Source organism: Astyanax mexicanus, unplaced genomic scaffold (assembly GCF_023375975.1).
Source record: "Astyanax mexicanus isolate ESR-SI-001 unplaced genomic scaffold, AstMex3_surface scaffold_46, whole genome shotgun sequence".
NCBI classification, from domain to species: Eukaryota; Metazoa; Chordata; class Actinopteri; order Characiformes; family Acestrorhamphidae; genus Astyanax; species Astyanax mexicanus.
In genome coordinates, this window is record NW_026040056.1 from 590,121 (window position 1) to 607,500 (window position 17,380).

Below are 17,380 nucleotides of genomic sequence, written 5' to 3' on the forward strand. Positions count from 1 at the left end.
TTTTGCAGAGTTACTTTTTAGGTCATTCCGACATTTGTGTACGTGCTAGCTAGCAGAGAAACCTTGTCTGATAACCATTTTGGGTAAACACCAGGATGTGAACGTGAAGAGGTTATGCTGACATTTCTGACGGGAAACAACCCTAAAAAACTCTGCCTGGGAACAGAAGGGAGTTTCCGTCTTGGGATAGAAGGGAGATTTTGAAGGATGCCGTTGCAAGCGGGAAACCCTATGTCCATATATGGTTTACGGTTCCGGATACAGCGGAGCGGGGATAAATAATGGCTCTGAGAGACTGTTACTCTCAGAGCACTTTCAGAGCGTGATGATTTCATGACTGATTGTACTCTCAATAATTTGCATTAATAAAAACTTGTTACTCATCTGACACGACTCAGAACTTAATATTTGTCTTTATTAATCGTCACAGGTATTTCCACCACAATGGTAATGGAAGCAAGAGGGGAAAAGCTTACAGCACCTGGTATTCCCAGGTGGTCTCCCATCCAAGTACTAACCAGGCCAAACCCTGCTTAGCTTCCGAGATCAGACGAGATCGGGCGTTCTCAGGGTAGTCTGACCGTAAGCCATTGCAGATCTCTCATCAAGACTACTTATGCAACTTCATCTATGTTGGGTTTCAGATAACAAACTAGTAATGTATAACAAGACCATGGTAATGGAAGCAAGAGGGGAAAAGCTTACAGCACCTGGTATTCCCAGGTGGTCTCCCATCCAAGTACTAACCAGGCCAAACCCTGCTTAGCTTCCGAGATCAGACGAGATCGGGCGTTCTCAGGGTAGTGTGACCGTAAGCCATTGCAGAGCTCTCATCAAGACTACTTATGCAACTTCATCTATGTTGGGTTTCAGATAACAAACTAGTAATGTATAACAAGACCATGGTAATGGAAGCAAGAGGGGAAAAGCTTACAGCACCTGGTATTCCCAGGTGGTCTCCCATCCAAGTACTAACCAGGCCAAACCCTGCTTAGCTTCCGAGATCAGACGAGATCGGGCGTTCTCAGGGTAGTGTGACCGTAAGCCATTGCAGAGCTCTCATCAAGACTACTTATGCAACTTCATCTATGTTGGGTTTCAGATAACAAACTAGTAATGTATAACAAGACCATGGTAATGGAAGCAAGAGGGGAAAAGCTTACAGCACCTGGTATTCCCAGGTGGTCTCCCATCCAAGTACTAACCAGGCCAAACCCTGCTTAGCTTCCGAGATCAGACGAGATCGGGCGTTCTCAGGGTAGTGTGACCGTAAGCCATTGCAGAGCTCTCATCAAGACTACTTATGCAACTTCATCTATGTTGGGTTTCAGATAACAAACTAGTAATGTATAACAAGACCATGGTAATGGAAGCAAGAGGGGAAAAGCTTACAGCACCTGGTATTCCCAGGTGGTCTCCCATCCAAGTACTAACCAGGCCAAACCCTGCTTAGCTTCCGAGATCAGACGAGATCGGGCGTTCTCAGGGTAGTGTGACCGTAAGCCATTGCAGAGCTCTCATCAAGACTACTTATGCAACTTCATCTATGTTGGGTTTCAGATAACAAACTAGTAATGTATAACAAGACCATGGTAATGGAAGCAAGAGGGGAAAAGCTTACAGCACCTGGTATTCCCAGGTGGTCTCCCATCCAAGTACTAACCAGGCCAAACCCTGCTTAGCTTCCGAGATCAGACGAGATCGGGCGTTCTCAGGGTAGTGTGACCGTAAGCCATTGCAGAGCTCTCATCAAGACTACTTATGCAACTTCATCTATGTTGGATTTCAGATAACAAACTAGTAATGTATAACAAGACCGTGGTAATGGAAGCAAGAGGGGAAAAGTTTACAGCACCTGGTATTCCCAGGTGGTCTCCCATCCAAGTACTAACCAGGCCAAACCCTGCTTAGCTTCCGAGATCAGACGAGATCGGGCGTTCTCAGGGTAGTGTGACCATAAGCCATTGCAGAGCTCTCATCAAGACTACTTATGCAACTTCATCTATGTTGGGTTTCAGATAACAAACTAGTAATGTATAACAAGACCGTGGTAATGGAAGCAAGAGGGGAAAAGCTTACAGCACCTGGTATTCCCAGGTGGTCTCCCATCCAAGTACTAACCAGGCCAAACCCTGCTTAGCTTCCGAGATCAGACGAGATCGGGCGTTCTCAGGGTAGTGTGACCGTAAGCCATTGCAGAGCTCTCATCAAGACTACTTATGCAACTTCATCTATGTTGGGTTTCAGATAACAAACTAGTAATGAATAACAAGACCGTGGTAATGGAAGCAAGAGGGGAAAAGCTTACAGCACCTGGTATTCCCAGGTGGTCTCCCATCCAAGTACTAACCAGGCCAAACCCTGCTTAGCTTCCGAGATCAGACGAGATCGGGCGTTCTCAGGGTAGTGTGACCGTAAGCCATTGCAGAGCTCTCATCAAGACTACTTATGCAACTTCATCTATGTTGGGTTTCAGATAACAAACTAGTAATGTATAACAAGACCATGGTAATGGAAGCAAGAGGGGAAAAGCTTACAGCACCTGGTATTCCCAGGTGGTCTCCCATCCAAGTACTAACCAGGCCAAACCCTGCTTAGCTTCCGAGATCAGACGAGATCGGGCGTTCTCAGGGTAGTGTGACCGTAAGCCATTGCAGAGCTCTCATCAAGACTACTTATGCAACTTCATCTATGTTGGGTTTCAGATAACAAACTAGTAATGTATAACAAGACCATGGTAATGGAAGCAAGAGGGGAAAAGTTTACAGCACCTGGTATTCCCAGGTGGTCTCCCATCCAAATTCTAACCAGGCCAAACCCTGCTTAGCTTCCGAGATCAGACGAGATCGGGCATTCTCAGGGTAGTGTGACCGTAAGCCATTGCAGAGCTCTCATCAAGACTACTTATGCAACTTCATCTATGTTGGGTTTCAGATAACAAACTAGTAATGTATAACAAGACCATGGTAATGGAAGCAAGAGGGGAAAAGCTTACAGCACCTGGTATTCCCAGGTGGTCTCCCATCCAAGTACTAACCAGGCCAAACCCTGCTTAGCTTCCGAGATCAGACGAGATCGGGCGTTCTCAGGGTAGTGTGACCGTAAGCCATTGCAGAGCTCTCATCAAGACTACTTATGCAACTTCATCTATGTTGGGTTTCAGATAACAAACTAGTAATGTATAACAAGACCATGGTAATGGAAGCAAGAGGGGAAAAGCTTACAGCACCTGGTATTCCCAGGTGGTCTCCCATCCAAGTACTAACCAGGCCAAACCCTGCTTAGCTTCCGAGATCAGACGAGATCGGGCGTTCTCAGGGTAGTGTGACCGTAAGCCATTGCAGAGCTCTCATCAAGACTACTTATGCAACTTCATCTATGTTGGGTTTCAGATAACAAACTAGTAATGTATAACAAGACCATGGTAATGGAAGCAAGAGGGGAAAAGCTTACAGCACCTGGTATTCCCAGGTGGTCTCCCATCCAAGTACTAACCAGGCCAAACCCTGCTTAGCTTCCGAGATCAGACGAGATCGGGCGTTCTCAGGGTAGTGTGACCGTAAGCCATTGCAGAGCTCTCATCAAGACTACTTATGCAACTTCATCTATGTTGGGTTTCAGATAACAAACTAGTAATGTATAACAAGACCATGGTAATGGAAGCAAGAGGGGAAAAGCTTACAGCACCTGGTATTCCCAGGTGGTCTCCCATCCAAGTACTAACCAGGCCAAACCCTGCTTAGCTTCCGAGATCAGACGAGATCGGGCGTTCTCAGGGTAGTGTGACCGTAAGCCATTGCAGAGCTCTCATCAAGACTACTTATGCAACTTCATCTATGTTGGGTTTCAGATAACAAACTAGTAATGTATAACAAGACCATGGTAATGGAAGCAAGAGGGGAAAAGCTTACAGCACCTGGTATTCCCAGGTGGTCTCCCATCCAAGTACTAACCAGGCCAAACCCTGCTTAGCTTCCGAGATCAGACGAGATCGGGCGTTCTCAGGGTAGTGTGACCGTAAGCCATTGCAGAGCTCTCATCAAGACTACTTATGCAACTTCATCTATGTTGGGTTTCAGATAACAAACTAGTAATGTATAACAAGACCATGGTAATGGAAGCAAGAGGGGAAAAGCTTACAGCACCTGGTATTCCCAGGTGGTCTCCCATCCAAGTACTAACCAGGCCAAACCCTGCTTAGCTTCTGAGATCAGACGAGATCGGGCGTTCTCAGGGTAGTGTGACCGTAAGCCATTGCAGAGCTCTCATCAAGACTACTTATGCAACTTCATCTATGTTGGGTTTCAGATAACAAACTAGTAATGTATAACAAGACCATGGTAATGGAAGCAAGAGGGGAAAAGCTTACAGCACCTGGTATTCCCAGGTGGTCTCCCATCCAAGTACTAACCAGGCCAAACCCTGCTTAGCTTCCGAGATCAGACGAGATCGGGCGTTCTCAGGGTAGTGTGACCGAAGCCATTGCAGAGCTCTCATCAAGACTACTTATGCAACTTCATCTATGTTGGGTTTCAGATAACAAACTAGTAATGTATAACAAGACCATGGTAATGGAAGCAAGAGGGGAAAAGCTTACAGGACCTGGTATTCCCAGGTGGTCTCCCATCCAAGTACTAACCAGGCCAAACCCTGCTTAGCTTCCGAGATCAGACGAGATCGGGCGTTCTCAGGGTAGTGTGACCGTAAGCCATTGCAGAGCTCTCATCAAGACTACTTATGCAACTTCATCTATGTTGGGTTTCAGACAACAAACTAGTAATGTATAACAAGATCATGGTAATGGAAGCAAGAGGGGAAAAGCTTACAGCACCTGGTATTCCCAGGTGGTCTCCCATCCAAGTACTAACCAGGCCAAACCCTGCTTAGCTTCCGAGATCAGACGAGATCGGGCGTTCTCAGGGTAGTGTGACCGTAAGCCATTGCAGAGCTCTCATCAAGACTACTTATGCAACTTCATCTATGTTGGGTTTCAGATAACAAACTAGTAATGTATAACAAGACCATGGTAATGGAAGCAAGAGGGGAAAAGCTTACAGCACCTGGTATTCCCAGGTGGTCTCCCATCCAAGTACTAACCAGGCCAAACCCTGCTTAGCTTCCGAGATCAGACGAGATCGGGCGTTCTCAGGGTAGTGTGACCGTAAGCCATTGCAGAGCTCTCATCAAGACTACTTATGCAACTTCATCTATGTTGGGTTTCAGATAACAAACTAGTAATGTATAACAAGACCATGGTAATGGAAGCAAGAGGGGAAAAGTTTACAGCACCTGGTAATCCCAGGTGGTCTCCCATCCAAGTACTAACCAGGCCAAACCCTGCTTAGCTTCCGAGATCAGACGAGATCGGGCGTTCTCAGGGTAGTGTGACCGTAAGCCATTGCAGAGCTCTCATCAAGACTACTTATGCAACTTCATCTATGTTGGGTTTCAGATAACAAACTAGTAATGTATAACAAGACCATGGTAATGGAAGCAAGAGGGGAACAGCTTACAGCACCTGGTATTCCCAGGTGGTCTCCCATCCAAGTACTAACCAGGCCAAACCCTGTTTAGCTTCCGAGATCAGACAAGATCGGGCGTTCTCAGGGTAGTGTGACCGTAAGCCATTGCAGAGCTCTCATCAAGACTACTTATGCAACTTCATCTATGTTGGGTTTCAGATAACAAACTAGTAATGTATAACAAGACCATGGTAATGGAAGCAAGAGGGGAAAAGCTTACAGCACCTGGTATTACCAGGTGGTCTACCATCCAAGTACTAACCAGGCCAAACCCTGCTTAGCTTCCGAGATCAGACGAGATCGGGCGTTCTCAGGGTAGTGTGACCGTAAGCCATTGCAGAGCTCTCATCAAGACTACTTATGCAACTTCATCTATGTTGGGTTTCAGATAACAAACTAGTAATGTATAACAAGACCATGGTAATGGAAGCAAGAGGGGAAAAGCTTACAGCACCTGGTATTCCCAGGTGGTCTCCCATCCAAGTACTAACCAGGCCAAACCCTGCTTAGCTTCCGAGATCAGACGAGATCGGGCGTTCTCAGGGTAGTGTGACCGTAAGCCATTGCAGAGCTCTCATCAAGACTACTTATGCAACTTCATCTATGTTGGGTTTCAGATAACAAACTAGTAATGTATAACAAGACCATGGTAATGGAAGCAAGAGGGGAAAAGCTTACAGCACCTGGTATTCCCAGGTGGTCTCCCATCCAAGTACTAACCAGGCCAAACCCTGCTTAGCTTCCGAGATCAGACGAGATCGGGCGTTCTCAGGGTAGTGTGACCGTAAGCCGTTGCAGAGCTCTCATCAAGACTACTTATGCAACTTCATCTATGTTGGGTTTCAGATAACAAACTAGTAATGTATAACAAGACCATGGTAATGGAAGCAAGAGGGGAAAAGCTTACAGCACCTGGTATTCCCAGGTGGTCTCCCATCCAAGTACTAACCAGGCCAAACCCTGCTTAGCTTCCGAGATCAGACGAGATCGGGCGTTCTCAGGGTAGTGTGACCGTAAGCCATTGCAGAGCTCTCATCAAGACTACTTATGCAACTTCATCTATGTTGGGTTTCAGATAACAAACTAGTAATGTATAACAAGACCATGGTAATGGAAGCAAGAGGGGAAAAGCTTACAGCACCTGGTATTCCCAGGTGGTCTCCCATCCAAGTACTAACCAGGCCAAACCCTGCTTAGCTTCCGAGATCAGACGAGATCGGGCGTTCTCAGGGTAGTGTGACCGTAAGCCATTGCAGAGCTCTCATCAAGACTACTTATGCAACTTCATCTATGTTGGGTTTCAGATAACAAACTAGTAATGTATAACAAGACCATGGTAATGGAAGCAAGAGGGGAAAAGCTTACAGCACCTGGTATTCCCAGGTGGTCTCCCATCCAAGTACTAACCAGGCCAAACCCTGCTTAGCTTCCGAGATCAGACGAGATCGGGCGTTCTCAGGGTAGTGTGACCGTAAGCCATTGCAGAGCTCTCATTAGGACTACTTATGCAACTTCATCTATGTTGGGTTTCAGATAACAAACTAGTAATGTATAACAAGACCATGGTAATGGAAGCAAGAGGGGAAAAGCTTACAGCACCTGGTATTCCCAGGTGGTCTCCCATCCAAGTACTAACCAGGCCAAACCCTGCTTAGCTTCCGAGATCAGACGAGATCGGGCGTTCTCAGGGTAGTGTGACCGTAAGCCATTGCAGAGCTCTCATCAAGACTACTTATGCAACTTCATCTATGTTGGGTTTCAGATAACAAACTAGTAATGTATAACAAGACCATGGTAATGGAAGCAAGAGGGGAAAAGCTTACAGCACCTGGTATTCCCAGGTGGTCTCCCATCCAAGTACTAACCAGGCCAAACCCTGCTTAGCTTCCGAGATCAGACGAGATCGGGCGTTCTCAGGGTAGTGTGACCGTAAGCCATTGCAGAGCTCTCATCAAGACTACTTATGCAACTTCATCTATGTTGGGTTTCAGATAACAAACTAGTAATGTATAACAAGACCATGGTAATGGAAGCAAGAGGGGAAAAGCTTACAGCACCTGGTATTCCCAGGTGGTCTCCCATCCAAGTACTAACCAGGCCAAACCCTGCTTAGCTTCCGAGATCAGACGAGATCGGGCGTTCTCAGGGTAGTGTGACCGTAAGCCATTGCAGAGCTCTCATCAAGACTACTTATGCAACTTCATCTATGTTGGGTTTCAGATAACAAACTAGTAATGTATAACAAGACCATGGTAATGGAAGCAAGAGGGGAAAAGCTTACAGCACCTGGTATTCCCAGGTGGTCTCCCATCCAAGTACTAACCAGGCCAAACCCTGCTTAGCTTCCGAGATCAGACGAGATCGGGCGTTCTCAGGGTAGTGTGACCGTAAGCCATTGCAGAGCTCTCATCAAGACTACTTATGCAACTTCATCTATGTTGGGTTTCAGATAACAAACTAGTAATGTATAACAAGACCATGGTAATGGAAGCAAGAGGGGATAAGCTTACAGCACCTGGTATTCCCAGGTGGTCTCCCATCCAAGTACTAACCAGGCCAAACCCTGCTTAGCTTCTGAGATCAGACGAGATCGGGCGTTCTCAGGGTAGTGTGACCGTAAGCCATTGCAGAGCTCTCATCAAGACTACTTATGCAACTTCATCTATGTTGGGTTTCAGATAACAAACTAGTAATGTATAACAAGACCATGGTAATGGAAGCAAGAGGGGAAAAGCTTACAGCACCTGGTATTCCCAGGTGGTCTCCCATCCAAGTACTAACCAGGCCAAACCCTGCTTAGCTTCCGAGATCAGACGAGATCGGGCGTTCTCAGGGTAGTGTGACCGTAAGCCATTGCAGAGCTCTCATCAAGACTACTTATGCAACTTCATCTATGTTGGGTTTCAGATAACAAACTAGTAATGTATAACAAGACCATGGTAATGGAAGCAAGAGGGGAAAAGCTTACAGCACCTGGTATTCCCAGGTGGTCTCCCATCCAAGTACTAACCAGGCCAAACCCTGCTTAGCTTCCGAGATCAGACGAGATCGGGCATTCTCAGGGTAGTGTGACCGTAAGCCATTGCAGAGCTCTCATCAAGACTACTTATGCAACTTCATCTATGTTGGGTTTCAGATAACAAACTAGTAATGTATAACAAGACCATGGTAATGGAAGCAAGAGGGGAAAAGCTTACAGCACCTGGTATTCCCAGGTGGTCTCCCATCCAAGTACTAGCCAGGCCAAACCCTGCTTAGCTTCCGAGATCAGACGAGATCGGGCTTTATCAGGGTAGTGTGACCGTAAGCCATTGCAGAGCTCTCATCAAGACTACTTATGCAACTTCATCTATGTTGGGTTTCAGATAACAAACTAGTAATGTATAACAAGACCATGGTAATGGAAGCAAGAGGGGAAAAGCTTACAGCACCTGGTATTCCCAGATGGTCTCCCATCCAAGTACTAACCAGGCCAAACCCTGCTTAGCTTCCGAGATCAGACGAGATCGGGCGTTCTCAGGGTAGTGTGACCGTAAGCCATTGCAGAGCTCTCATCAAGACTACTTATGCAACTTCATCTATGTTGGGTTTCAGATAACAAACTAGTAATGTATAACAAGACCATGGTAATGGAAGCAAGAGGGGAAAAGCTTACAGCACCTGGTATTCCCAGGTGGTCTCCCATCCAAGTACTAACCAGGCCAAACCCTGCTTAGCTTCCGAGATCAGACGAGATCGGGCGTTCTCAGGGTAGTGTGACCGTAAGCCATTGCAGAGCTCTCATCAAGACTACTTATGCAACTTCATCTATGTTGGGTTTCAGATAACAAACTAGTAATGTATAACAAGACCATGGTAATGGAAGCAAGAGGGGAAAAGCTTACAGCACCTGGTATTCCCAGGTGGTCTCCCATCCAAGTACTAACCAGGCCAAACCCTGCTTAGCTTCCGAGATCAGACGAGATCGGGCGTTCTCAGGGTAGTGTGACCGTAAGCCATTGCAGAGCTCTCATCAAGACTACTTATGCAACTTCATCTATGTTGGGTTTCAGATAACAAACTAGTAATGTTTAACAAGACCATGGTAATGGAAGCAAGAGGGGAAAAGCTTACAGCACCTGGTATTCCCAGGTGGTCTCCCATCCAAGTACTAACCAGGCCAAACCCTGCTTAGCTTCCGAGATCAGACGAGATCGGGCGTTCTCAGGGTAGTGTGACCGTAAGCCATTGCAGAGCTCTCATCAAGACTACTTATGCAACTTCATCTATGTTGGGTTTCAGATAACAAACTAGTAATGTATAACAAGACCATGATAATGGAAGCAAGAGGGGAAAAGCTTACAGCACCTGGTATTCCCAGGTGGTCTCCCATCCAAGTACTAACCAGGCCAAACCCTGCTTAGCTTCCGAGATCAGACGAGATCGGGCGTTCTCAGGGTAGTGTGACCGTAAGCCATTGCAGAGCTCTCATCAAGACTACTTATGCAACTTCATCTATGTTGGGTTTCAGATAACAAACTAGTAATGTATAACAAGACCATGGTAATGGAAGCAAGAGGGGAAAAGCTTACAGCACCTGGTATTCCCAGGTGGTCTCCCATCCAAGTACTAACCAGGCCAAACCCTGCTTAGCTTCCGAGATCAGACGAGATCGGGCATTCTCAGGGTAGTGTGACCGTAAGCCATTGCAGAGCTCTCATCAAGACTACTTATGCAACTTCATCTATATTGGGTTTCAGATAACAAACTAGTAATGTATAACAAGACCATGGTAATGGAAGCAAGAGGGGAAAAGCTTACAGCACCTGGTATTCCCAGGTGGTCTCCCATCCAAGTACTAACCAGGCCAAACCCTGCTTAGCTTCCGAGATCAGACGAGATCGGGCGTTCTCAGGGTAGTGTGACCGTAAGCCATTGCAGAGCTCTCATCAAGACTACTTATGCAACTTCATCTATGTTGGGTTTCAGATAACAAACTAGTAATGTATAACAAGACCATGGTAATGGAAGCAAGAGGGGAAAAGCTTACAGCACCTGGTATTCCCAGGTGGTCTCCCATCCAAGTACTAACCAGGCCAAACCCTGCTTAGCTTCCGAGATCAGACGAGATCGGGCGTTCTCAGGGTAGTGTGACCGTAAGCCATTGCAGAGCTCTCATCAAGACTACTTATGCAACTTCATCTATGTTGGGTTTCAGATAACAAACTAGTAATGTATAACAAGACCATGGTAATGGAAGCAAGAGGGGAAAAGCTTACAGCACCTGGTATTCCCAGGTGGTCTCCCATCCAAGTACTAACCAGGCCAAACCCTGCTTAGCTTCCAAGATCAGACGAGATCGGGCGTTCTCAGGGTAGTGTGACCGTAAGCCATTGCAGAGCTCTCATCAAGACTACTTATGCAACTTCATCTATGTTGGGTTTCAGATAACAAACTAGTAATGTATAACAAGACCATTGTAATGGAAGCAAGAGGGGAAAAGCTTACAGCACCTGGTATTCCCAGGTGGTCTCCCATCCAAGTACTAGCCAGGCCAAACCCTGCTTAGCTTCCGAGATCAGACGAGATCGGGCGTTCTCAGGGTAGTGTGACCGTAAGCCATTGCAGAGCTCTCATCAAGACTACTTATGCAACTTCATCTATGTTGGGTTTCAGATAACAAACTAGTAATGTATAACAAGACCATGGTAATGGAAGCAAGAGGGGAAAAGCTTACAGCACCTGGTATTCCCAGGTGGTCTCCCATCCAAGTACTAACCAGGCCAAACCCTGCTTAGCTTCCGAGATCAGACGAGATCGGGCGTCCTCAGGGTAGCGTGACCGTAAGCCATTTCAGAGCTCGCATCAAGACTACTTATGCAACTTCATCTATGTTGGGTTTCAGATAACAAACTAGTAATGTATAACAAGACCATGGTAATGGAAGCAAGAGGGGAAAAGCTTACAGCACCTGGTATTCCCAGGTGGTCTCCCATCCAAGTACTAACCAGGCCAAACCCTGCTTAGCTTCCGAGATCAGACGAGATCGGGCGTTCTCAGGGTAGTGTGACCGTAAGCCATTGCAGAGCTCTCATCAAGACTACTTATGCAACTTCATCTATGTTGGGTTTCAGATAACAAACTAGTAATGTATAACAAGACCATGGTAATGGAAGCAAGAGGGGAAAAGCTTACAGCACCTGGTATTCCCAGGTGGTCTCCCATCCAAGTACTAACCAGGCCAAACCCTGCTTAGCTTCCGAGATCAGACGAGATCGGGCATTCTCAGGGTAGTGTGACCGTAAGCCATTGCAGAGCTCTCATCAAGACTACTTATGCAACTTCATCTATGTTGGGTTTCAGATAACAAACTAGTAATGTATAACAAGACCATGGTAATGGAAGCAAGAGGGGAAAAGCTTACAGCACCTGGTATTCCCAGGTGGTCTCCCATCCAAGTACTAGCCAGGCCAAACCCTGCTTAGCTTCCGAGATCAGACGAGATCGGGCTTTATCAGGGTAGTGTGACCGTAAGCCATTGCAGAGCTCTCATCAAGACTACTTATGCAACTTCATCTATGTTGGGTTTCAGATAACAAACTAGTAATGTATAACAAGACCATGGTAATGGAAGCAAGAGGGGAAAAGCTTACAGCACCTGGTATTCCCAGATGGTCTCCCATCCAAGTACTAACCAGGCCAAACCCTGCTTAGCTTCCGAGATCAGACGAGATCGGGCGTTCTCAGGGTAGTGTGACCGTAAGCCATTGCAGAGCTCTCATCAAGACTACTTATGCAACTTCATCTATGTTGGGTTTCAGATAACAAACTAGTAATGTATAACAAGACCATGGTAATGGAAGCAAGAGGGGAAAAGCTTACAGCACCTGGTATTCCCAGGTGGTCTCCCATCCAAGTACTAACCAGGCCAAACCCTGCTTAGCTTCCGAGATCAGACGAGATCGGGCGTTCTCAGGGTAGTGTGACCGTAAGCCATTGCAGAGCTCTCATCAAGACTACTTATGCAACTTCATCTATGTTGGGTTTCAGATAACAAACTAGTAATGTATAACAAGACCATGGTAATGGAAGCAAGAGGGGAAAAGCTTACAGCACCTGGTATTCCCAGGTGGTCTCCCATCCAAGTACTAACCAGGCCAAACCCTGCTTAGCTTCCGAGATCAGACGAGATCGGGCGTTCTCAGGGTAGTGTGACCGTAAGCCATTGCAGAGCTCTCATCAAGACTACTTATGCAACTTCATCTATGTTGGGTTTCAGATAACAAACTAGTAATGTTTAACAAGACCATGGTAATGGAAGCAAGAGGGGAAAAGCTTACAGCACCTGGTATTCCCAGGTGGTCTCCCATCCAAGTACTAACCAGGCCAAACCCTGCTTAGCTTCCGAGATCAGACGAGATCGGGCGTTCTCAGGGTAGTGTGACCGTAAGCCATTGCAGAGCTCTCATCAAGACTACTTATGCAACTTCATCTATGTTGGGTTTCAGATAACAAACTAGTAATGTATAACAAGACCATGATAATGGAAGCAAGAGGGGAAAAGCTTACAGCACCTGGTATTCCCAGGTGGTCTCCCATCCAAGTACTAACCAGGCCAAACCCTGCTTAGCTTCCGAGATCAGACGAGATCGGGCGTTCTCAGGGTAGTGTGACCGTAAGCCATTGCAGAGCTCTCATCAAGACTACTTATGCAACTTCATCTATGTTGGGTTTCAGATAACAAACTAGTAATGTATAACAAGACCATGGTAATGGAAGCAAGAGGGGAAAAGCTTACAGCACCTGGTATTCCCAGGTGGTCTCCCATCCAAGTACTAACCAGGCCAAACCCTGCTTAGCTTCCGAGATCAGACGAGATCGGGCATTCTCAGGGTAGTGTGACCGTAAGCCATTGCAGAGCTCTCATCAAGACTACTTATGCAACTTCATCTATATTGGGTTTCAGATAACAAACTAGTAATGTATAACAAGACCATGGTAATGGAAGCAAGAGGGGAAAAGCTTACAGCACCTGGTATTCCCAGGTGGTCTCCCATCCAAGTACTAACCAGGCCAAACCCTGCTTAGCTTCCGAGATCAGACGAGATCGGGCGTTCTCAGGGTAGTGTGACCGTAAGCCATTGCAGAGCTCTCATCAAGACTACTTATGCAACTTCATCTATGTTGGGTTTCAGATAACAAACTAGTAATGTATAACAAGACCATGGTAATGGAAGCAAGAGGGGAAAAGCTTACAGCACCTGGTATTCCCAGGTGGTCTCCCATCCAAGTACTAACCAGGCCAAACCCTGCTTAGCTTCCGAGATCAGACGAGATCGGGCGTTCTCAGGGTAGTGTGACCGTAAGCCATTGCAGAGCTCTCATCAAGACTACTTATGCAACTTCATCTATGTTGGGTTTCAGATAACAAACTAGTAATGTATAACAAGACCATGGTAATGGAAGCAAGAGGGGAAAAGCTTACAGCACCTGGTATTCCCAGGTGGTCTCCCATCCAAGTACTAACCAGGCCAAACCCTGCTTAGCTTCCAAGATCAGACGAGATCGGGCGTTCTCAGGGTAGTGTGACCGTAAGCCATTGCAGAGCTCTCATCAAGACTACTTATGCAACTTCATCTATGTTGGGTTTCAGATAACAAACTAGTAATGTATAACAAGACCATTGTAATGGAAGCAAGAGGGGAAAAGCTTACAGCACCTGGTATTCCCAGGTGGTCTCCCATCCAAGTACTAGCCAGGCCAAACCCTGCTTAGCTTCCGAGATCAGACGAGATCGGGCGTTCTCAGGGTAGTGTGACCGTAAGCCATTGCAGAGCTCTCATCAAGACTACTTATGCAACTTCATCTATGTTGGGTTTCAGATAACAAACTAGTAATGTATAACAAGACCATGGTAATGGAAGCAAGAGGGGAAAAGCTTACAGCACCTGGTATTCCCAGGTGGTCTCCCATCCAAGTACTAACCAGGCCAAACCCTGCTTAGCTTCCGAGATCAGACGAGATCGGGCGTCCTCAGGGTAGCGTGACCGTAAGCCATTTCAGAGCTCGCATCAAGACTACTTATGCAACTTCATCTATGTTGGGTTTCAGATAACAAACTAGTAATGTATAACAAGACCATGGTAATGGAAGCAAGAGGGGAAAAGCTTACAGCACCTGGTATTCCCAGGTGGTCTCCCATCCAAGTACTAACCAGGCCAAACCCTGCTTAGCTTCCGAGATCAGACGAGATCGGGCGTTCTCAGGGTAGTGTGATCGTAAGCCATTGCAGAGCTCTCATCAAGACTACTTATGCAACTTCATCTATGTTGGGTTTCAGATAACAAACTAGTAATGTATAACAAGACCATGGTAATGGAAGCAAGAGGGGAAAAGCTTACAGCACCTGGTATTCCCAGGTGGTCTCCCATCCAAGTACTAACCAGGTCAAACCCTGCTTAGCTTCCGAGATCAGACGAGATCGGGCGTTCTCAGGGTAGTGTGACCGTAAGCCATTGCAGAGCTCTCATCAAGACTACTTATGCAACTTCATCTATGTTGGGTTTCAGATAACAAACTAGTAATGTATAACAAGACCATGGTAATGGAAGCAAGAGGGGAAAAGCTTACAGCACCTGGTATTCCCAGGTGGTCTCCCATCCAAGTACTAACCAGGCCAAACCCTGCTTAGCTTCCGAGATCAGACGAGATCGGGCGTTCTCAGGGTAGTGTGACCGTAAGCCATTGCAGAGCTCTCATCAAGACTACTTATGCAACTTAATCTATGTTGGGTTTCAGATAACAAACTAGTAATGTATAACAAGACCATGGTAATGGAAGCAAGAGGGGAAAAGCTTACAGCACCTGGTATTCCCAGGTGGTCTCCCATCCAAGTACTAACCAGGCCAAACCCTGCTTAGCTTCCGAGATCAGACGAGAGCGGGCGTTCTCAGGGTAGTGTGACCGTAAGCCATTGCAGAGCTCTCATCAAGACTACTTATGCAACTTCATCTATGTTGGGTTTCAGATAACAAACTAGTAATGTATAACAAGACCATGGTAATGGAAGCAAGAGGGGAAAAGCTTACAGCACCTGTTATTCCCAGGTGGTCTCCCATCCAAGTACTAACCAGGCCAAACCCTGCTTAGCTTCCGAGATCAGACGAGATTGGGCGTTCTCAGGGTAGTGTGACCGTAAGCCATTGCAGAGCTCGCATCAAGACTACTTATGCAAATTCATCTATGTTGGGTTTCAGATAACAAACTAGTAATGTATAACAAGACCATGGTAATGGAAGCAAGAGGGGAAAAGCTTACAGCACCTGGTATTCCCAGGTGGTCTCCCATCCAAGTACTAACCAGGCCAAACCCTGCTTAGCTTCCGAGATCAGACGAGATCGGGCGTTCTCAGGGTAGTGTGACCGTAAGCCATTGCAGAGCTCTCATCAAGACTACTTATGCAACTTCATCTATGTTGGGTTTCAGATAACAAACTAGTAATGTATAACAAGACCATGGTAATGGAAGCAAGAGGGGAAAAGCTTACAGCACCTGGTATTCCCAGGTGGTCTCCCATCCAAGTACTAACCAGGCCAAACCCTGCTTAGCTTCCGAGATCAGACGAGATCGGGCGTTCTCAGGGTAGTGTGACCGTAAGCCATTGCAGAGCTCTCATCAAGACTACTTATGCAACTTCATCTATGTTGGGTTTCAGATAACAAACTAGTAATGTATAACAAGACCATGGTAATGGAAGCAAGAGGGGAAAAGCTTACAGCACCTGGTATTCCCAGGTGGTCTCCCATCCAAGTACTAACCAGGCCAAACCCTGCTTAGCTTCCGAGATCAGACGAGATCGGGCGTTCTCAGGGTAGTGTGACCGTAAGCCATTGCAGAGCTCTCATCAAGACTACTTATGCAACTTCATCTATGTTGGGTTTCAGATAACAAACTAGTAATGTATAACAAGACCATGGTAATGGAAGCAAGAGGGGAAAAGCTTACAGCACCTGGTATTCCCAGGTGGTCTCCCATCCAAGTACTAACCAGGCCAAACCCTGCTTAGCGTCCGAGATCAGACGAGATCGGGCGTTCTCAGGGTAGTGTGACCGTAAGCCATTGCAGAGCTCTCATCAAGACTACTTATGCAACTTCATCTATGTTGGGTTTCAGATAACAAACTAGTAATGTATAACCAGACCATGGTAATGGAAGCAAGAGGGGAAAAGCTTACAGCACCTGGTATTCCCAGGTGGTCTCCCATCCAAGTACTAACCAGGCCAAACCCTGCTTAGCTTCTGAGATCAGACGAGATCGGGCGTTCTCAGGGTAGTGTGACCGTAAGCCATTGCAGAGCTCTCATCAAGACTACTTATGCAACTTCATCTATGTTGGGTTTCAGATAACAAACTAGTAATGTATAACAAGACCATGGTAATGGAAGCAAGAGGGGAAAAGCTTACAGCACCTGGTATTCCCAGGTGGTCTCCCATCCAAGTACTAACCAGGCCAAACCCTGCTTAGCTTCCGAGATCAGACGAGATCGGGCGTTCTCAGGGTAGTGTGACCATAAGCCATTGCAGAGCTCTCATCAAGACTACTTATGCAACTTCATCTATGTTGGGTTTCAGATAACAAACTAGTAATGTATAACAAGACCATGGTAATGGAAGCAAGAGGGGAAAAGCTTACAGCACCTGGTATTCCCAGGTGGTCTCCCATCCAAGTACTAACCAGGCCAAACCCTGCTTAGCTTCCGAGATCAGACGAGATCGGGCGTTCTCAGGGTAGTGTGACCGTAAGCCATTGCAGAGCTCTCATCAAGACTACTTATGCAACTTCATCTATGTTGGGTTTCAGATAACAAACTAGTAATGTAT

The 17,380-nt window shown here is 46.5% G+C and overlaps 1 protein-coding gene, 73 non-coding genes and 1 pseudogene across 75 annotated transcripts in view; 1 reads left to right on the forward strand and 74 right to left on the reverse strand.

Moving 5' to 3' along the window:
• LOC125795261 (syncytin-A-like) overlaps window positions 1-17,380 on the forward strand; it is a 170,873-nt gene that overhangs the window by 18,128 nt on the left and 135,365 nt on the right. The window lies entirely within an intron of this gene.
• LOC125795724 (5S ribosomal RNA) lies at window positions 470-588 on the reverse strand. The gene has a single exon (XR_007434716.1). It is a non-coding gene; the product is annotated as a 5S ribosomal RNA (ribosomal RNA).
• LOC125795405 (5S ribosomal RNA) lies at window positions 699-817 on the reverse strand. The gene has a single exon (XR_007434397.1). It is a non-coding gene; the product is annotated as a 5S ribosomal RNA (ribosomal RNA).
• LOC125795406 (5S ribosomal RNA) lies at window positions 928-1,046 on the reverse strand. The gene has a single exon (XR_007434398.1). It is a non-coding gene; the product is annotated as a 5S ribosomal RNA (ribosomal RNA).
• LOC125795407 (5S ribosomal RNA) lies at window positions 1,157-1,275 on the reverse strand. Its single transcript, XR_007434399.1, has one exon. It is a non-coding gene; the product is annotated as a 5S ribosomal RNA (ribosomal RNA).
• LOC125795408 (5S ribosomal RNA) lies at window positions 1,386-1,504 on the reverse strand. The gene has a single exon (XR_007434400.1). It is a non-coding gene; the product is annotated as a 5S ribosomal RNA (ribosomal RNA).
• LOC125795409 (5S ribosomal RNA) lies at window positions 1,615-1,733 on the reverse strand. Its single transcript, XR_007434401.1, has one exon. It is a non-coding gene; the product is annotated as a 5S ribosomal RNA (ribosomal RNA).
• Window positions 1,844-1,962, reverse strand: LOC125796122 (5S ribosomal RNA). The gene has a single exon (XR_007435114.1). It is a non-coding gene; the product is annotated as a 5S ribosomal RNA (ribosomal RNA).
• LOC125795410 (5S ribosomal RNA) lies at window positions 2,073-2,191 on the reverse strand. The gene has a single exon (XR_007434402.1). It is a non-coding gene; the product is annotated as a 5S ribosomal RNA (ribosomal RNA).
• LOC125795411 (5S ribosomal RNA) lies at window positions 2,302-2,420 on the reverse strand. Its single transcript, XR_007434403.1, has one exon. It is a non-coding gene; the product is annotated as a 5S ribosomal RNA (ribosomal RNA).
• LOC125795412 (5S ribosomal RNA) lies at window positions 2,531-2,649 on the reverse strand. The gene has a single exon (XR_007434404.1). It is a non-coding gene; the product is annotated as a 5S ribosomal RNA (ribosomal RNA).
• On the reverse strand, window positions 2,760-2,878 carry LOC125796388 (5S ribosomal RNA; annotated as a pseudogene).
• On the reverse strand, window positions 2,989-3,107 carry LOC125795413 (5S ribosomal RNA). The gene has a single exon (XR_007434405.1). It is a non-coding gene; the product is annotated as a 5S ribosomal RNA (ribosomal RNA).
• On the reverse strand, window positions 3,218-3,336 carry LOC125795415 (5S ribosomal RNA). Its single transcript, XR_007434407.1, has one exon. It is a non-coding gene; the product is annotated as a 5S ribosomal RNA (ribosomal RNA).
• LOC125795416 (5S ribosomal RNA) lies at window positions 3,447-3,565 on the reverse strand. Its single transcript, XR_007434408.1, has one exon. It is a non-coding gene; the product is annotated as a 5S ribosomal RNA (ribosomal RNA).
• LOC125795417 (5S ribosomal RNA) lies at window positions 3,676-3,794 on the reverse strand. Its single transcript, XR_007434409.1, has one exon. It is a non-coding gene; the product is annotated as a 5S ribosomal RNA (ribosomal RNA).
• LOC125795418 (5S ribosomal RNA) lies at window positions 3,905-4,023 on the reverse strand. Its single transcript, XR_007434410.1, has one exon. It is a non-coding gene; the product is annotated as a 5S ribosomal RNA (ribosomal RNA).
• On the reverse strand, window positions 4,134-4,252 carry LOC125796074 (5S ribosomal RNA). Its single transcript, XR_007435066.1, has one exon. It is a non-coding gene; the product is annotated as a 5S ribosomal RNA (ribosomal RNA).
• Window positions 4,363-4,481, reverse strand: LOC125796319 (5S ribosomal RNA). Its single transcript, XR_007435311.1, has one exon. It is a non-coding gene; the product is annotated as a 5S ribosomal RNA (ribosomal RNA).
• Window positions 4,591-4,709, reverse strand: LOC125795983 (5S ribosomal RNA). The gene has a single exon (XR_007434975.1). It is a non-coding gene; the product is annotated as a 5S ribosomal RNA (ribosomal RNA).
• Window positions 4,820-4,938, reverse strand: LOC125795419 (5S ribosomal RNA). The gene has a single exon (XR_007434411.1). It is a non-coding gene; the product is annotated as a 5S ribosomal RNA (ribosomal RNA).
• LOC125795420 (5S ribosomal RNA) lies at window positions 5,049-5,167 on the reverse strand. The gene has a single exon (XR_007434412.1). It is a non-coding gene; the product is annotated as a 5S ribosomal RNA (ribosomal RNA).
• On the reverse strand, window positions 5,278-5,396 carry LOC125796288 (5S ribosomal RNA). Its single transcript, XR_007435280.1, has one exon. It is a non-coding gene; the product is annotated as a 5S ribosomal RNA (ribosomal RNA).
• LOC125796190 (5S ribosomal RNA) lies at window positions 5,507-5,625 on the reverse strand. Its single transcript, XR_007435182.1, has one exon. It is a non-coding gene; the product is annotated as a 5S ribosomal RNA (ribosomal RNA).
• LOC125796285 (5S ribosomal RNA) lies at window positions 5,736-5,854 on the reverse strand. The gene has a single exon (XR_007435277.1). It is a non-coding gene; the product is annotated as a 5S ribosomal RNA (ribosomal RNA).
• Window positions 5,965-6,083, reverse strand: LOC125795421 (5S ribosomal RNA). The gene has a single exon (XR_007434413.1). It is a non-coding gene; the product is annotated as a 5S ribosomal RNA (ribosomal RNA).
• LOC125795422 (5S ribosomal RNA) lies at window positions 6,194-6,312 on the reverse strand. The gene has a single exon (XR_007434414.1). It is a non-coding gene; the product is annotated as a 5S ribosomal RNA (ribosomal RNA).
• On the reverse strand, window positions 6,423-6,541 carry LOC125795423 (5S ribosomal RNA). Its single transcript, XR_007434415.1, has one exon. It is a non-coding gene; the product is annotated as a 5S ribosomal RNA (ribosomal RNA).
• On the reverse strand, window positions 6,652-6,770 carry LOC125795424 (5S ribosomal RNA). The gene has a single exon (XR_007434416.1). It is a non-coding gene; the product is annotated as a 5S ribosomal RNA (ribosomal RNA).
• LOC125795426 (5S ribosomal RNA) lies at window positions 6,881-6,999 on the reverse strand. The gene has a single exon (XR_007434418.1). It is a non-coding gene; the product is annotated as a 5S ribosomal RNA (ribosomal RNA).
• Window positions 7,110-7,228, reverse strand: LOC125795427 (5S ribosomal RNA). Its single transcript, XR_007434419.1, has one exon. It is a non-coding gene; the product is annotated as a 5S ribosomal RNA (ribosomal RNA).
• On the reverse strand, window positions 7,339-7,457 carry LOC125795428 (5S ribosomal RNA). Its single transcript, XR_007434420.1, has one exon. It is a non-coding gene; the product is annotated as a 5S ribosomal RNA (ribosomal RNA).
• Window positions 7,568-7,686, reverse strand: LOC125795429 (5S ribosomal RNA). The gene has a single exon (XR_007434421.1). It is a non-coding gene; the product is annotated as a 5S ribosomal RNA (ribosomal RNA).
• On the reverse strand, window positions 7,797-7,915 carry LOC125795430 (5S ribosomal RNA). The gene has a single exon (XR_007434422.1). It is a non-coding gene; the product is annotated as a 5S ribosomal RNA (ribosomal RNA).
• Window positions 8,026-8,144, reverse strand: LOC125796075 (5S ribosomal RNA). Its single transcript, XR_007435067.1, has one exon. It is a non-coding gene; the product is annotated as a 5S ribosomal RNA (ribosomal RNA).
• Window positions 8,255-8,373, reverse strand: LOC125795432 (5S ribosomal RNA). Its single transcript, XR_007434424.1, has one exon. It is a non-coding gene; the product is annotated as a 5S ribosomal RNA (ribosomal RNA).
• On the reverse strand, window positions 8,484-8,602 carry LOC125795843 (5S ribosomal RNA). The gene has a single exon (XR_007434835.1). It is a non-coding gene; the product is annotated as a 5S ribosomal RNA (ribosomal RNA).
• On the reverse strand, window positions 8,713-8,831 carry LOC125796044 (5S ribosomal RNA). Its single transcript, XR_007435036.1, has one exon. It is a non-coding gene; the product is annotated as a 5S ribosomal RNA (ribosomal RNA).
• LOC125795760 (5S ribosomal RNA) lies at window positions 8,942-9,060 on the reverse strand. Its single transcript, XR_007434752.1, has one exon. It is a non-coding gene; the product is annotated as a 5S ribosomal RNA (ribosomal RNA).
• Window positions 9,171-9,289, reverse strand: LOC125795433 (5S ribosomal RNA). Its single transcript, XR_007434425.1, has one exon. It is a non-coding gene; the product is annotated as a 5S ribosomal RNA (ribosomal RNA).
• Window positions 9,400-9,518, reverse strand: LOC125795434 (5S ribosomal RNA). Its single transcript, XR_007434426.1, has one exon. It is a non-coding gene; the product is annotated as a 5S ribosomal RNA (ribosomal RNA).
• Window positions 9,629-9,747, reverse strand: LOC125795435 (5S ribosomal RNA). Its single transcript, XR_007434427.1, has one exon. It is a non-coding gene; the product is annotated as a 5S ribosomal RNA (ribosomal RNA).
• LOC125795436 (5S ribosomal RNA) lies at window positions 9,858-9,976 on the reverse strand. The gene has a single exon (XR_007434428.1). It is a non-coding gene; the product is annotated as a 5S ribosomal RNA (ribosomal RNA).
• On the reverse strand, window positions 10,087-10,205 carry LOC125795844 (5S ribosomal RNA). The gene has a single exon (XR_007434836.1). It is a non-coding gene; the product is annotated as a 5S ribosomal RNA (ribosomal RNA).
• Window positions 10,316-10,434, reverse strand: LOC125795438 (5S ribosomal RNA). Its single transcript, XR_007434430.1, has one exon. It is a non-coding gene; the product is annotated as a 5S ribosomal RNA (ribosomal RNA).
• Window positions 10,545-10,663, reverse strand: LOC125795439 (5S ribosomal RNA). The gene has a single exon (XR_007434431.1). It is a non-coding gene; the product is annotated as a 5S ribosomal RNA (ribosomal RNA).
• On the reverse strand, window positions 10,774-10,892 carry LOC125795963 (5S ribosomal RNA). Its single transcript, XR_007434955.1, has one exon. It is a non-coding gene; the product is annotated as a 5S ribosomal RNA (ribosomal RNA).
• Window positions 11,003-11,121, reverse strand: LOC125795736 (5S ribosomal RNA). Its single transcript, XR_007434728.1, has one exon. It is a non-coding gene; the product is annotated as a 5S ribosomal RNA (ribosomal RNA).
• On the reverse strand, window positions 11,232-11,350 carry LOC125796125 (5S ribosomal RNA). The gene has a single exon (XR_007435117.1). It is a non-coding gene; the product is annotated as a 5S ribosomal RNA (ribosomal RNA).
• Window positions 11,461-11,579, reverse strand: LOC125795440 (5S ribosomal RNA). The gene has a single exon (XR_007434432.1). It is a non-coding gene; the product is annotated as a 5S ribosomal RNA (ribosomal RNA).
• LOC125795845 (5S ribosomal RNA) lies at window positions 11,690-11,808 on the reverse strand. Its single transcript, XR_007434837.1, has one exon. It is a non-coding gene; the product is annotated as a 5S ribosomal RNA (ribosomal RNA).
• On the reverse strand, window positions 11,919-12,037 carry LOC125796045 (5S ribosomal RNA). Its single transcript, XR_007435037.1, has one exon. It is a non-coding gene; the product is annotated as a 5S ribosomal RNA (ribosomal RNA).
• LOC125795761 (5S ribosomal RNA) lies at window positions 12,148-12,266 on the reverse strand. The gene has a single exon (XR_007434753.1). It is a non-coding gene; the product is annotated as a 5S ribosomal RNA (ribosomal RNA).
• Window positions 12,377-12,495, reverse strand: LOC125795441 (5S ribosomal RNA). The gene has a single exon (XR_007434433.1). It is a non-coding gene; the product is annotated as a 5S ribosomal RNA (ribosomal RNA).
• Window positions 12,606-12,724, reverse strand: LOC125795442 (5S ribosomal RNA). The gene has a single exon (XR_007434434.1). It is a non-coding gene; the product is annotated as a 5S ribosomal RNA (ribosomal RNA).
• On the reverse strand, window positions 12,835-12,953 carry LOC125795443 (5S ribosomal RNA). Its single transcript, XR_007434435.1, has one exon. It is a non-coding gene; the product is annotated as a 5S ribosomal RNA (ribosomal RNA).
• LOC125795444 (5S ribosomal RNA) lies at window positions 13,064-13,182 on the reverse strand. The gene has a single exon (XR_007434436.1). It is a non-coding gene; the product is annotated as a 5S ribosomal RNA (ribosomal RNA).
• LOC125795846 (5S ribosomal RNA) lies at window positions 13,293-13,411 on the reverse strand. The gene has a single exon (XR_007434838.1). It is a non-coding gene; the product is annotated as a 5S ribosomal RNA (ribosomal RNA).
• On the reverse strand, window positions 13,522-13,640 carry LOC125795445 (5S ribosomal RNA). The gene has a single exon (XR_007434437.1). It is a non-coding gene; the product is annotated as a 5S ribosomal RNA (ribosomal RNA).
• LOC125795446 (5S ribosomal RNA) lies at window positions 13,751-13,869 on the reverse strand. Its single transcript, XR_007434438.1, has one exon. It is a non-coding gene; the product is annotated as a 5S ribosomal RNA (ribosomal RNA).
• LOC125795964 (5S ribosomal RNA) lies at window positions 13,980-14,098 on the reverse strand. The gene has a single exon (XR_007434956.1). It is a non-coding gene; the product is annotated as a 5S ribosomal RNA (ribosomal RNA).
• Window positions 14,209-14,327, reverse strand: LOC125795738 (5S ribosomal RNA). The gene has a single exon (XR_007434730.1). It is a non-coding gene; the product is annotated as a 5S ribosomal RNA (ribosomal RNA).
• On the reverse strand, window positions 14,438-14,556 carry LOC125796126 (5S ribosomal RNA). Its single transcript, XR_007435118.1, has one exon. It is a non-coding gene; the product is annotated as a 5S ribosomal RNA (ribosomal RNA).
• On the reverse strand, window positions 14,667-14,785 carry LOC125795975 (5S ribosomal RNA). Its single transcript, XR_007434967.1, has one exon. It is a non-coding gene; the product is annotated as a 5S ribosomal RNA (ribosomal RNA).
• Window positions 14,896-15,014, reverse strand: LOC125795868 (5S ribosomal RNA). Its single transcript, XR_007434860.1, has one exon. It is a non-coding gene; the product is annotated as a 5S ribosomal RNA (ribosomal RNA).
• On the reverse strand, window positions 15,125-15,243 carry LOC125795447 (5S ribosomal RNA). Its single transcript, XR_007434439.1, has one exon. It is a non-coding gene; the product is annotated as a 5S ribosomal RNA (ribosomal RNA).
• Window positions 15,354-15,472, reverse strand: LOC125796188 (5S ribosomal RNA). The gene has a single exon (XR_007435180.1). It is a non-coding gene; the product is annotated as a 5S ribosomal RNA (ribosomal RNA).
• LOC125796276 (5S ribosomal RNA) lies at window positions 15,583-15,701 on the reverse strand. The gene has a single exon (XR_007435268.1). It is a non-coding gene; the product is annotated as a 5S ribosomal RNA (ribosomal RNA).
• LOC125795449 (5S ribosomal RNA) lies at window positions 15,812-15,930 on the reverse strand. Its single transcript, XR_007434441.1, has one exon. It is a non-coding gene; the product is annotated as a 5S ribosomal RNA (ribosomal RNA).
• On the reverse strand, window positions 16,041-16,159 carry LOC125795450 (5S ribosomal RNA). The gene has a single exon (XR_007434442.1). It is a non-coding gene; the product is annotated as a 5S ribosomal RNA (ribosomal RNA).
• On the reverse strand, window positions 16,270-16,388 carry LOC125795451 (5S ribosomal RNA). Its single transcript, XR_007434443.1, has one exon. It is a non-coding gene; the product is annotated as a 5S ribosomal RNA (ribosomal RNA).
• LOC125795913 (5S ribosomal RNA) lies at window positions 16,499-16,617 on the reverse strand. The gene has a single exon (XR_007434905.1). It is a non-coding gene; the product is annotated as a 5S ribosomal RNA (ribosomal RNA).
• On the reverse strand, window positions 16,728-16,846 carry LOC125796076 (5S ribosomal RNA). The gene has a single exon (XR_007435068.1). It is a non-coding gene; the product is annotated as a 5S ribosomal RNA (ribosomal RNA).
• LOC125795791 (5S ribosomal RNA) lies at window positions 16,957-17,075 on the reverse strand. The gene has a single exon (XR_007434783.1). It is a non-coding gene; the product is annotated as a 5S ribosomal RNA (ribosomal RNA).
• LOC125795453 (5S ribosomal RNA) lies at window positions 17,186-17,304 on the reverse strand. The gene has a single exon (XR_007434444.1). It is a non-coding gene; the product is annotated as a 5S ribosomal RNA (ribosomal RNA).